Source organism: Schistocerca piceifrons, chromosome X (genome assembly GCF_021461385.2).
Source record: "Schistocerca piceifrons isolate TAMUIC-IGC-003096 chromosome X, iqSchPice1.1, whole genome shotgun sequence".
NCBI classification, from domain to species: Eukaryota; Metazoa; Arthropoda; class Insecta; order Orthoptera; family Acrididae; genus Schistocerca; species Schistocerca piceifrons.
Genome location: NC_060149.1, coordinates 313951622 through 313964932, shown reverse-complemented (window position 1 = coordinate 313964932; position 13311 = coordinate 313951622).

Genomic DNA, 13311 nt, shown 5'->3' with positions numbered 1-13311 from the left:
AGCGTCAAATTAAGTATTCGTTCCTTTTAGGAACATGTCGGCTGCCAAATTATGCATTAATTATTTTTGCAGTGCCGAGGCTGTGTTCCTGAACTATCAGGCGATTTGATGGTTTCCAGCAACGTTCACATCCTTGCCGCAAGGCACAAATTACATGCAGGAAAAGCTGATGATAGAGAAACACACACATTAAAAAAACGAGTACATTATTAATATGAATTTTCAAACAAAAAAGAAAATTTGACAATTGCTCAATATCTCACAAGGTAACTTGTCTTGGGTGGAAAATTTATTGAACTATTGAATGCGTCTGTGTAACCAAAGACGGATAGTTTTCGACGAGCTGAGAGCTGTGAGGCGCAGGTAAAAAGCGAGAGTTCCTTGCCGGGCACCCCGGATCCGGTGGATAAGCCTTGAGGGTTCTGCAGGTCCCACTGCGCCACTGTCGAACACTATGTGATCAAAAGTATCCGGACATCCCCAAAAACATACGTTTCTGATATTAGGCGCATTGTGCTGCCACCTAGTGCCAGGTACTCCACATCAGCGACCTCAGTAGACATTAGACATCGTGAGAGGGCAGAATGGGGCACTCCGCGGAACTCACGGGCTTCGAACGTGGACAGGTGATTGGGTGCCACTTGTGTCATACGTCTGTACGAGAGATTTTCACGCTCCTAAACATTCCTAGGTTCACTGTTTCCGATGTGATAGTAAAGTAGAAACGTGAAGGAACACGTACAGTGTATGGGCCGACCGCATCTCTTGACTGACCGAGACCGCCGACATTTGAAGAGGGTCGTAATGTGTAATAGGCAGACATCTGTCCAGACCATCACACAGGAATTCAAAACTGCATCAGGATCCACTGCAAGTACTATGAAAGTTAGGCGGGAGATGAGAGAACTTGCATTTCATGGTCGAGCGGCTGCTCTTAAGCCACACATCACGCACGCTTGGTGTACGGAGCGTAAACATTGGACGGTTGAACAGTGTAAAAACGTTGTGTGGAGTGAGCAATCAGGATACACAATGTCGCGATCCGATGGCAGTGTGTGGGTATGGCGAATGCCCAGTAAACGTCATCTGCCAGCGTGTGTAGTGCCAACAGTAAAATTCTGAATCCTGTTTATTTTCTTGGAAGATTAAGGTTAGATCAGAAAGGATCAAGAGTGAAATGGGTCGTTACTTTTAGCGAAGAATCAGAATCCAGTGCCTGAAACACTACACCACTTCGCTCAGAACTATGCTTGATACAGCGAAAGAAGATCTGCATCTACAGCTACATGAATACACTGCAATTCACGCTTAAGTGCTTGGCAGAGGGTCCGTCGAATCACCTGCAGACTACTTCCTCACCGTTCCACTCTCAAACAGCATGCGAGGAGAACGAACACGTAAATTTTCTGTGCGAGTTGTGATTTTTCTTATTTTATCGTGATGATAATTTCTCCTTATGTTGGTTGGCGTCATGTAAAGTAGTTTTGCATTCAAGGGAGAAGGTTGGAGATCCCCATATCCGGCGCCTCGCAGTGAACCTCATCCATAACAGCCTCAAGCTGCATCCGAAGTTAGCACTACCTTGAGCTGTGAGCGAAGGGTCAGCAACTTAGCTTGCATCCGAACACAGCTGTTACAGTCTCTGCCAATATTAAATTCTACACTAAACAGTTACTAAAACCGAGACTGTTCCAGATCCCTGACAACTAGCAGTGCTGATAACTACTCTCAGCCACTAAACGCAAAACTCCTGCCGAAACACTAATTGGAATCCATAACCGCCTAACATTGTGGCAACACTGAGTCGTTGCGAACCGAAAGTAATGAAAATCGCTTTATGTGATTGGTCGTGGGAGAGGCGTGAAGCGTCCATGCGAAGTCCACTTCAACTCTCAGGGATCTCGTCTTGCCGTATGGATTTTAAGTTTCCGGATAGGTGCTGTCGTGAATGTATACAGCAGTGGGATGCGTAAATGACCTTGACTCAACTGTAGCTCTTGACCTGACATCACTTTTTCTTTTCTTTGTTTTTTTTTTTTTTTTTTTTTTATGAGCCTGTAGCAAGTTTTCTCTATGTAGTTCTCACGGTGCATATTTGTGCTTATTATTCCTGACTACTTTAAGTTCTTGCCACTCTTCCTTCGTCACTCTATCCTTGATAAACTTGAGAATAGCTCCATTCTTTCCTTATCAAATATTTGTGTGACTTACGCTGTCACGTCTTCAACTCAACAATCGTGGCGTAGTCCACTCTGCAGTAACTATTTCACTGTCGCTTTCATTTCATGTCACTGGTTTCCTCGTACCGCAACGTTTTTCGTCTACGTCCAAGCTGCAAGTTACCTAGTCTTTTGTGAATACTATGATATATGTATTAGATAATTGTCGGTATGGTTTCTGCATTGACAGCATTTTTAAAATAGGTGTAAGTGTCAGTCAAATGAAAACGAGACGCATGGAGAAAGTAAGTAAACTGTTTCTTAATTTTGAAAGAAATCGTCATAAGTGTAAATACATTTATCTCACTGTGAGACATGATCGTCGGTGCCTTCATGGAAAAATGTTTGGGGTTGCCTACGGAACCACGACTGTATTTAGGCGTGCACCTCTTTGTCCGAAGCAAATCGAAGGCCACGTATTCTTTCTTCAGGGCTTCAGAAACATAAAAATCGCGTGGGGAGAGGTCGAGATTGTATGGAGTCTGTGTAAGGCCTTTCCAGCAAAATTTCTGTAGCATAATCGAAACAACCTTGGCAACATGTCAGCGGGCCCAGACGTTGCCAAGAATGTTCAACTACGCCTCAGTTCTATATCTCGGGGAGATGCACAGGCCACGGTCTACGAATGCTAATCAACAGCGTTTGTTCCAGTATCCTTAAGTTACTAACCTTCTGTGAATGTTTCATGAGTTGGGGACATGTGACACTCAGTGATTTATCAGTCGGGTGGGGTCGTTAAGTTCAGCTGCCCGCTTGTCGCAAAGCAGCAGGAGTTGACTATGGATCAGCATCGGGTTCCACCCGGCGATTCCTGCCCCTTGTTGTGTGAGGTCTGCTCTTAACAAAACAGAGAAACTCAACGAACCTGGGGGGGGGGGGGGGGGGGGGCAATAGAATCGCTGATAGACTGACAGAAAGCAAGAAGTTCGAACGAGATGTAACAGCTTCTACAATTAACGGAACAAAATATCACTTCTTACCAATGACTGAAAGCTAAGGAGAAGTCGTACATATGAGGGGAAACTGAAAAATTAAAAGTTACAGTGCCGAGAAGAAGTTGGCTCAATCTGAAGATTATTATCTTTTATGTCTCTTATCGTAGACCTGGACAATTGCCTGAGATGTCTGTATTCTTCTTCACCAACCGACGGTCCTCGCCGCCACCTGGGGACTCCGAACATACAATATGTGATCAACAGTATCCAGACATCTGGCTGAAAATGACTTACAAGTTCGTGGCGCCCTCCATCGGTAATCTTGGAATTCCATATGGAGTTGGCCCACCCTTAGCGTTGATGACAACTTCCACTATCGCAGGCATACGTTCAATCAGGTTCTGGAAGGTTTCTTGGGGAATGACCGCCCATTCTTCACGGAGAGGTGCACTGAGGAGAGCTATCGACCAGTCCATTACCGGGGTAGTATTGTCGTGTAACCACACCACTACAGACGGTGTGCTATGAAAAGGTGCTCGATCGTATCGAAAGATGCAATCGCCATCCCCGAATTGCCCTTCAACAGTCGGAAGCAAAAAGGTGCTTAAAAGATGCTATTATACTGCGACGGCAAAACAACAAGGGGTGCAAGCCCCCTCCATAAGAAACTCGACCACACCATAATACCACCGTCTCCGAATTTTACTGTTGGCACTGCACACGCTGGCAGATTGACTGTATCGAACGCCTTGCGGAATTCAAGAAACACGGCATCTACTTGGGAACCCGTGTCTGTGGCCCTCTGAGTCTCGTGGACGAATAGCGCGAACTGGGTTTCACACGATCGTCTTTTTCGAAACCCATGCTGATTCCTACAGAGTAGATTTCTAGTCTGCATAAAAGTCATTGTACTCGAACATAATACGTGTTCCAAAATTATACAACGATTCCTGTCGGACAGGACGTGGAGCAGGGCAGTTACGGAATTCTTCAGGCTGCTGGACAGTGTTTTACCAAACGAGTATCTCCAACGTAGTGCGTCGATGGGATGATTGCCTCAATGTTCATGTAGATATTTTTTGAGTGGTGTAAGGCTCACAGAGACATAATGTGTTGGTGATCGTCAGAGTATAAAACATCATTATTGGAACATACGACCGTTATGTCCATAGAACGATCATCAGCTTGTGTAAGGTTCAAGAATGGCTTGCAGGTCGACTCTAGTCTTCCATATATTATCACTGTGACCTTGATGGCAAGGTTCTGTCACCAAACAGTATTGTGGTCGCCGAATACCTGAACTGTTGCAGATGAGTGTTATGGAATTTAAAATCATCCGAAATCTCAACTTACAGTTCTTGCACCTCTCTTAACCCGAAACTGAATTTATGGAACCGTGGCTCATACAGATTTAAGATGAGCGCACTTCAAGAATTACTATGTATGGAAAGTCAACATTCGTCGGCGAAACAGGTAAGGTAATGGTGCTCTAGAGTCTAGTTCGCAACTTTTTTATTACTTACACTGCTTTTATGTGTACTTGTGTCCATGTAAGTTACGTGGAGCACATGCCAAAAACTCATTTGGATCATTAATGCCAATGTTACACTCAACTGGTTTCCAGCGCTGCTCTGCGTGGCATTTCATGATAAATACAATGTTTTCGATTGAAATAAAAACCATACTTCGGCCTGTCTGTACCCTACTTCCTCTTCTCTATTCGTATGCCAACGAAATTTGAGTGAAAAATGTGGCCTGTTAGCCAGTTACATTGTTTTAACTCGTCAGCGTTTTACACAGCGCATTAAAACAGACGTTCATTAACTCTGATTGGGGAGCTGCACTGGTTAATAACCAAATATTTACTGTTGGAAGAGGACTGTGGCAACGATTGCGGCAAAAGCGTCCAGAGATCATTTGCATTCGCTATTTCGTATTAAAGCGTACAATAATAGCTTCTTTGCTAACTTTCGTAACTAAATGCCACTTTACAATGTGTTACTCAAGTTAAGATATACAATGTGTATTGCAATATCGTTGTCCTGTGAGAATCTTCTTCCACACCCATCGCAAAATTTCTTACAAACAGTCCATCGTTTCGAATATAATGTCGTTTATTACTTTTTTATGAGCCCTTTACCTGTTTGTTGGTGACTCAGTCGACAATACGGATACAACATATCTACAAAACCATATTAAATTGACACTTGAAATTATGAAACAGAACTTGAAATCTGCTTAGCTACAGTGACAATAAATCGTAAGTTTACTACTGTACGTTCCTTGAAACATTGTATATCTTATTCATTAGTTTCGAAAATCTAGCTGCAATTAGAAACTTTCACTCTCATAATGCTCATATACTTATTTCAAGGAGGAATAAACGACACTTTGCAAACTTGCAGCATTTTCCAGTAATGAATTGCGGACTTAGCTGTTATTCACGATTCTAACGATCTGATAAGGCAACATCCTAACAGAAGTCCAGTTACATATGCTGTCTCTCACGACGATGAACACATTGTTGACTATGCAGACAGATCCGACGGGTGACAAGTTAAGTAACCGTGAAAGCCTGGGAAGCAGTGGTGCCCCAGTTCTTCTTTGAAGAATTGAACACCAGACGTCACATGTAACATGATATTATCCCGCTGAAAAGTATCCTATAATGTATACTGAAGAAGACATAGAACCTTGGCCTCCAAATCCTTCAATGTATATCAGTTGTCCTCAGTACGTAGACATAGAGATCGCATGTTATGTCGAGTGGTGGCCCAAACTCACAAACTTGACATTCGTTGGCAGTGATTTTCTTTAAGAGACTCTCCCAGCTTTTGCCTTGCGTGATTCAGGGAAAAACTTGGTTGGATTAGCAAGTATTTGTCTATTCCAAATACGAATTTAGTAACCGCGCTACCTCAATAAGCCATAAATACACCAACTTATCAAAAGGATTATGACACCAGTTAGTGGACATTTTTACAGCAAGTGTGTATCCTTCTGGACAGTGCAAGCTAGCGGAATACAGTCACAAAAGCGACATCAAAATGGGCTTATTTACACGGGCAGATAGACTCGATGGACGATTGTCACGAATGTGACCATGGCTTCCAAATGTTTATAGTTTCCCCAACCATTCTAATGGACCCAGTGACAGTGAAGAAGGCGTAATCTGATACTGTGTATGCAGTTAGCGGATCTTCAGGTGCCACGAGCGGCCTCTGGAATCCATCTGCATGCACAGCTAGAAAATCAGGCTGCCCATTGGCAGCGACTAGCTGGTCACACCGGTCCGCTTCTCAGTGGACTTTATAAGCTTGTAGCAATCAGCGTAGGATTCGTATGAATATACCACCTTTTGAGATTAGCATTCAAGGGAGGACATTATCATGTACATTACATTATGAGGCATTCGGCCTTTATAGACAACAGATGCCGACACTGTAACACGGACACTACCAACTCAGTTAGCATCAAACAAATGCCGTTACAGACAAGTCCACAAACTTTGCAATTCCCAGCTTCAGTCAACACTGTGTATGAAACTGAACTGTTTGTTATAATCGGACGAACAAGAAACTGGTTGTCCATTGTGCTGGTAAAATTTCATGGTCCAGTATACGCTGGTCGATTCGTAAGATGCTGTTGTATCTACTACTTTTACATGTGCACTACTGTCGTACCTATGCACGACGTCCATGTTAGAGACAAATTATCACAATATAATGAACTCATTTTTTGGAGAATGATATTTCCTCCCATGTAAATTTTAAGCTGATATCGTGGTCCTCGACGATGAAGTAGCGTTACAGGCACTCACTGTAGCATTTCACCTTCGTTGTGCAATTAATTTACAGTTCACACCATAACACAGACATTTCCAGTTACACAAGAAGAGGCTTAGTCGGGCCTACGTGTGCAGGATATCTTTGCAGTGTTAGTCATTTATTATCATTATGCTAACTGACCCATACACCGAGTCTGTATTCATTGATCCATTCTTTCTGGATGTTTAGAATTTCCACAGATATTACTGTCCATTCATTTGTTATATTTCCGTAATGCGGTTTCTCAAGTAATGGATGGCATAAAAATTCTCTTTTAAAGACTACTTGCTGAAGTTAGCTGCTAGTGACTTGACCATTTTAAGGCCATTATTCCTTTTTGTTCTGTAGATACAGATGATAGAGTACCGGTATAAAAACAGCATATAACTTGGCGCCGTTTGAGGATTATTACATTACACATCCTAGCTTTTCTAGGACTTTCGTCAAGTTACCCACGGAAAAATGACTTTCTTCTGTGTTCAGTGCCGCGTTATTGTCATTTTGTTGCTAGTGCATTTTTAGCACTCTATTTGTTAATTATATTGCGTACGCAGATCGGTGATCAATATTGATCCAAAAGTGAGTTAATTGTTGCTGAAAATTGTCAGTTTAAGGTGGATTGTACCCAACGCATAACCACGCGGACAATGTTTTCAGATTTCTTCCATACAAAACGGATAAACGGATAAACTACACAAATTTTCACTTTCTACAGAATTTAAGCAAGGGCACATATTCCAGTGACAGAACAAAATTTTTATTTGCTAATGTCTGTGGCATCCAGGACCATGACTGCAAATGGATGATCATAAGATTATACAGAAGGAAAGAAAGAAGGTTAGAGATTAACATCGCTTCTAGGACGAGGCCTTGAGAGACAAAGCACGATTTTGGTAGTGATGTTCTTTAAGGTTCAAATGGTTCAAATGGCTCTGAGCACTATGGGACTCAACTGCTGAGGTCATTAGTCCCCTAGAACTTAGAACTAGTTAAACCTAACTAACCTAAGGACATCACAAACATCCATGCCCGAGGCAGGATTCGAACCTGCGACCGTAGCGGTCTTGCGGTTCCAGACTGCAGCGCCTTTAACCGCACGGCCACTTCGGCCGGCCGTTCTTTAAGGAACTCATCCCAGCTTTTGCCTCAAGTGGTCCAGGGAACTGCGAAAAACTTGGTTGGATGAGCAAGTATTTGTCTATCCCATATACGAGTTTAGTAACCGTGCTACCTCGATGAGTGAAAAATACACTATCTTATCAAAAGTATTCGGACACCAGTTGGTGAAGATTATTACGGAAAGTGTGTATCTTTCGCCTTTATACGGCCAGAACTATGATGGGGACAATTTTAATAGCGTTTCTGTACGTCTGTGGAGGAATGGCAGCTAATTATTCCTGAAGAACAGAAACCAGAGAAGGTAGTGATGGAGAACGCTGAATTGTGGACCAATGTCGGCGTTCTAACTCATCCCAGAAGTGTTCCACAAAGTATCCTTTTACTGAGGAGTGATGAAAGACACTTTATAGTAACACTGTTAATCATCGGCATAACCCAACTACAGAGTCCTTGGATGAATGTCAACACAACTAAAGGACAACAGAAAGACTCTCTAAGACGCTGCCTGAGATGAGCCTACATGACGAAGCCCACGATTCGTAATACACGGCGAAGCACGAGGGGCCGAGAATGGTTGACGTCAGGATCCAACCTGACACTCGGAGTATGGCCTTGAGATGTCGGTACTTGGGGGACGTCGGGCATTGGCAGTTGTCGGAGACGATATCTCGGACGGCGACAGCTGCCAGAGGGATTACAGTAGTTCCAGGACGTTGGGCGTCAGCAGATGTCGGAGGCGATACCTCGGACGACGACAGCCACAGGTGGGGCGATGTGCAGCGTGCCGTGCCACCTGCGAGCGGCAGCCGGCGCTCCTGCATGTCGTCACCGGCAGGTGTTCACGGCGAGGACGATGACTCCGTACTGTCACGTACTGGTGCAGCCGACGTGAAGCCCTGGAACGGAACTGTTCCAGCACGGTCCGGCGGCGAGGGCACGTGTCGTAGCTTAGGGAAGTAGCGCTATGCCCGAAGCCCTTTCTGCCACGACATTAACCCTGCCTCTACTCGAGATTGGCACTCTTGATGCTGTGGCGGATGCTAACGGCTTGACTGTATAAAGAATTCGTCGACCACAATATTATTGCACCTGGGAGTGAGGGTTTTTCACTCGGCTTACCGTGAGTCAGCACAGAATTGGGATTGCCAGTATGTGCACAATTGATCTGAAAGCATTGACAGTGCGATTCTTTCTCCTTAGTCACTACTGTTCTTCTGTACAGTAACATCACCGCGTCTTTCCGAAATGCAATAATATCGTGGTTGATTAGTACCATGATTTTTTTTTTATTACAAACAACTCCCAACGTCAAGCGGGGGCCTTACCTGTCCCGCAAAGCATACACGCTAATGTGGTGGCGGAAAAATGCAGGGGATAGCTCAGCATACATCACATTCCGTTTGATTCAGTTCGGGACTCTGGTCAGACCAATCCATTTCAGGAATGTTACTGTCAGCAAACCATTGCCTTACAGATGCAGCTTTATGACAGGCTGCATTGTCATGCTGTTACAACCATCATCTCGGAATTGTTCCTCTACTGTATGCAGTATGCGGTAGTGTGAAATGTGTTCATATTTCCACATTTAGTATATCCTTAAGCGCAATATGGCGGCCACCACCTAACTACGAAAAACATCCCATTACCGTAAAACCAGATGCATCGTTCATCACTGCTGGCATCACAAACGATGCCAGGGAGCGTTCTCCAGGCATTCGCTAAAACCAGACCTATCCATCGGATTGTACGGGGTACAGCATGATTTATCACTCCAATTTACTCGCTTCCAGTCATCCACTGTCACGTGAAGCGTTGCTTGGGACTGACCAGAGGATGGGTGGTTTATGAGCTGCTCGACCATTGTACCCGATTCCTTATAACTTCCTACGTACAGCCATCGTGCTAGCTGGACAGGTGGTAGCACTTTGGAACTCACGAGTGATTTCTTCCTCTGATTTGATACAGTTTTTACAACCACCCTGCACAATGCTCGATGGTCTCGGTCTGTCAGTAAATGAGGTTTGACCAATCTTGGTTTAACTGTGGTGGTTCCTTCGTGTTTCCATTCCACCGTCACACCACAGTTGACTTCGGCAGCCTTAAAAGGGTTGAAATGTCCCTGATGGATATGATCCTCAGGTGACACATAATAAGTAGTCCACGTTAGAAGGCATTGCGCTCACCAGAACAATCCATTCTGCTGTGATAGCTTCTCTACTGACAACACAATACTCCCCACCTACTGGCGGGTTCATTTCTCGTGATATCTGGTGGTCAATTTGTGGTGTCACCGCCAGACACGACACTTGCTAGGTGGTAGCCTTTAAATCGGCCGCGGTCCGTTAGTATGTGTCGGACCCGCGTGTCGCCACTATCAGTGATTGCAGACCGAGTGCCGCCACACGGCAGGTCTAGAGAGACTTCCTAGCACTCGCCCCAGTTGTACAGCCGACTTTGCTAGCGATGGTTCACTGACAAATTACGCTCTCATTTGCCGAGACGATAGTTAGCACAGCCTTCAGCTACGTCATTTGCTACGACCTAGCAAGACGCCATTACCAGTTACTATTGATGCTGTAAAACATGTACCGTCAAGAGCGATGTTCACCAATTATGGATTAAAGTTAAGTATTCCAACAGATACGTACTATTTTTGCTAGTCTCATATCCCTGACCTGTTCCAGACCTCACGCCAGCCGGCGTGAACTTAAACGCGTGCCTTTCGGCTTTCCTCCTAGTAGACTGGCTGTCTTGCCAGTCCACAACACAATTACGCATAACATAGGGATGTCCGGATACATTTTCTCAGACAATACATTACATTTTATTTTCTTAGTCGTTCATCTACTGTTTTTTAATATTATATACAGCGATATATCCTGGAAACTAACGGCATTTTTAGTATTCTTTTACAACAATTACTTCCGTTTTCATATCTGATTATAAGGAAGGAACTGTTTTCTGCTACTAATAAAGTTTATGGTACATATTTACAATATTTTTCAAATAATCATCTAAAAACCACTGCATCATCCTAAGTACAGTGCAGAAGCTGGAACGTCCGTCATTATCTACTGTTATTCCAAAAGCGACATTGTGTAACGCTGTCCCTTCAGCTGATCTAAAGGATTTATCCCAATTAATTAATGCCACAATTACTGGGTGAATTGTGTCGTTGATAATTTGGATATTAAGATACTGAATTACTGAAAACTAGCGAGTTGCGCTCTTTTAGTCTGTTCACTGTCGGCGGCTATCATAATTTATGGCGTTATTTGATTTTGTCGCTGAAGTCTTTTTTCCTGAGCTATTGTGTTACTCATTCGTCATAGTGTAATCAGTTCTGAGACGAAAGGTCATTTTTTCAGAGATACGTCTTCATACGATTCACAGTACAATACGTTTAAGATACCGTCGTTATGATGAAAAGTTGACCGTCACAAAATGGTAGCATCCCCGCCAACTTTCTGGTCGTCATCGAGGAGGTCACTTACACATCACTTTCATTGCAATTCATGTAACTAGACGATCTTTAACGATGTTACTGCTCAAATCCCACTCTGGACAGACCCTAAGGAAGATTTGTTTCGTATCCATAAGTCCTGAAACCTTAACGAAACACTTAAAGGATAAGAACGCTTCCGGAAATAAGGACAGCTGTAATCTGCACTGAAAAAAGTTTTAAATCCAGTTGACCACTATAAGGAACATTATAGCCCTAATTCTAAACAGATAGCTATTCCAAACGTGTCATCTGGGTAGCATTAAAGTTACATGTGAAGGCAATGTTACCACCAATAACTTCAAAGATGTATATGGAAATGGAAAAATGGGAGAACATGATTAAAGTGATGTGGTGGTTGTGGTGGTGGGTAAGAAGGAATAAAGGCTCCAAGAAGAAGAAGAAGAGGGAGGAGAGAAAGAAGGAAAATACTGGCAGATACTCCAGCAGGTACACAGTCAAACACCTAGTTTAATTCTCCAATTCAGGAAAGATGTCACCCATAACAAACACGATCCGACAGCCGGTCGGATGACTGTAGGTCCATTTGTAAAGATTAAAAATTTATAAATCAAAATCTAAGGTAACGCCTATTGAGAAAATAATCTATTGTTTAAAATTATATCTAGTGGAATGACCATACAGGTCGTGAATGTCACAATCATTCGAAAACTACCAAGACCAGCAGTGCTTATAAGAAATGTTACTTTTCCTTCAGACCTTTAATAAAAGCAAAGGTTAGTGCAACAACTTCATAAGGCCTTCAGTCGGTATACTTCAGCGTTACATGACTTTTTTTTCTCAAATTATCACCCGCGATGTCAGTTACGAGCACTAACACACGAACCTACTGGAGCTCTTTCTTTTCTTTACTGTTCTTTCTTCCACCTCGTCCCATGGCGTCTATGTCATGACGGACACTTGAATGTGTACTGAAGCATAACAATAATTGAATGTATAAATGGTCACTTCCGAAATGTGATCTGTCACCCACTGCCTACTGTTTGCCGTGTTCCCACGTTCCTTGTGCCCCGAGTTGGGGACGGTTTGCCCCGATGACCAGTATATCTTCCAGATGTTTCACTGAACGAATAGCGGGCATGATCTTATCTTTGATAAAGACGGATGGGACTCGAGTATACTGCCAGCAATGCCCACTATCACAAATTATAGATGCTACGTTAAACGCTTCATTCGGCGCACTACCGCTACTGTGTCTCAGCAAGACAATGCTCAACCATGTGAGACCACGACATTATATTCTTTGCAGCGCAGCAGAAACCAGTTTTTCTTTGCCACTATTCTCGCTCAATGTTCAACTTACCTTATTGTTACGTGGCTACTGTTCTGTCGTGCTTTACAACACACTGGTGGATAATTTACTGAAAACAAAAGTTCCAACCGTGATTCAGTTCTATAACGGTAAACACCCACATCCTAGAAGTTGATTTACAAATACGGCTTTTTGAAGAGGTACACTGTTACAGGACTGAACATTTAATCACGGACATAAATTTACATGAATTATATTTTGCCTCTTGAAAAACATGATACTTTTTAGTTGATTCCATCAGGATATTGCTATTTTCTTCTGTCTGGCAATGTAAATCTCATTTATGGATCGTTTATCGATTACAGGGGCTGCGCAAAATAACGCGCGTCTCATAAAAACATATATAATTTACTATGGTTCTGTTTATGTTTTCATT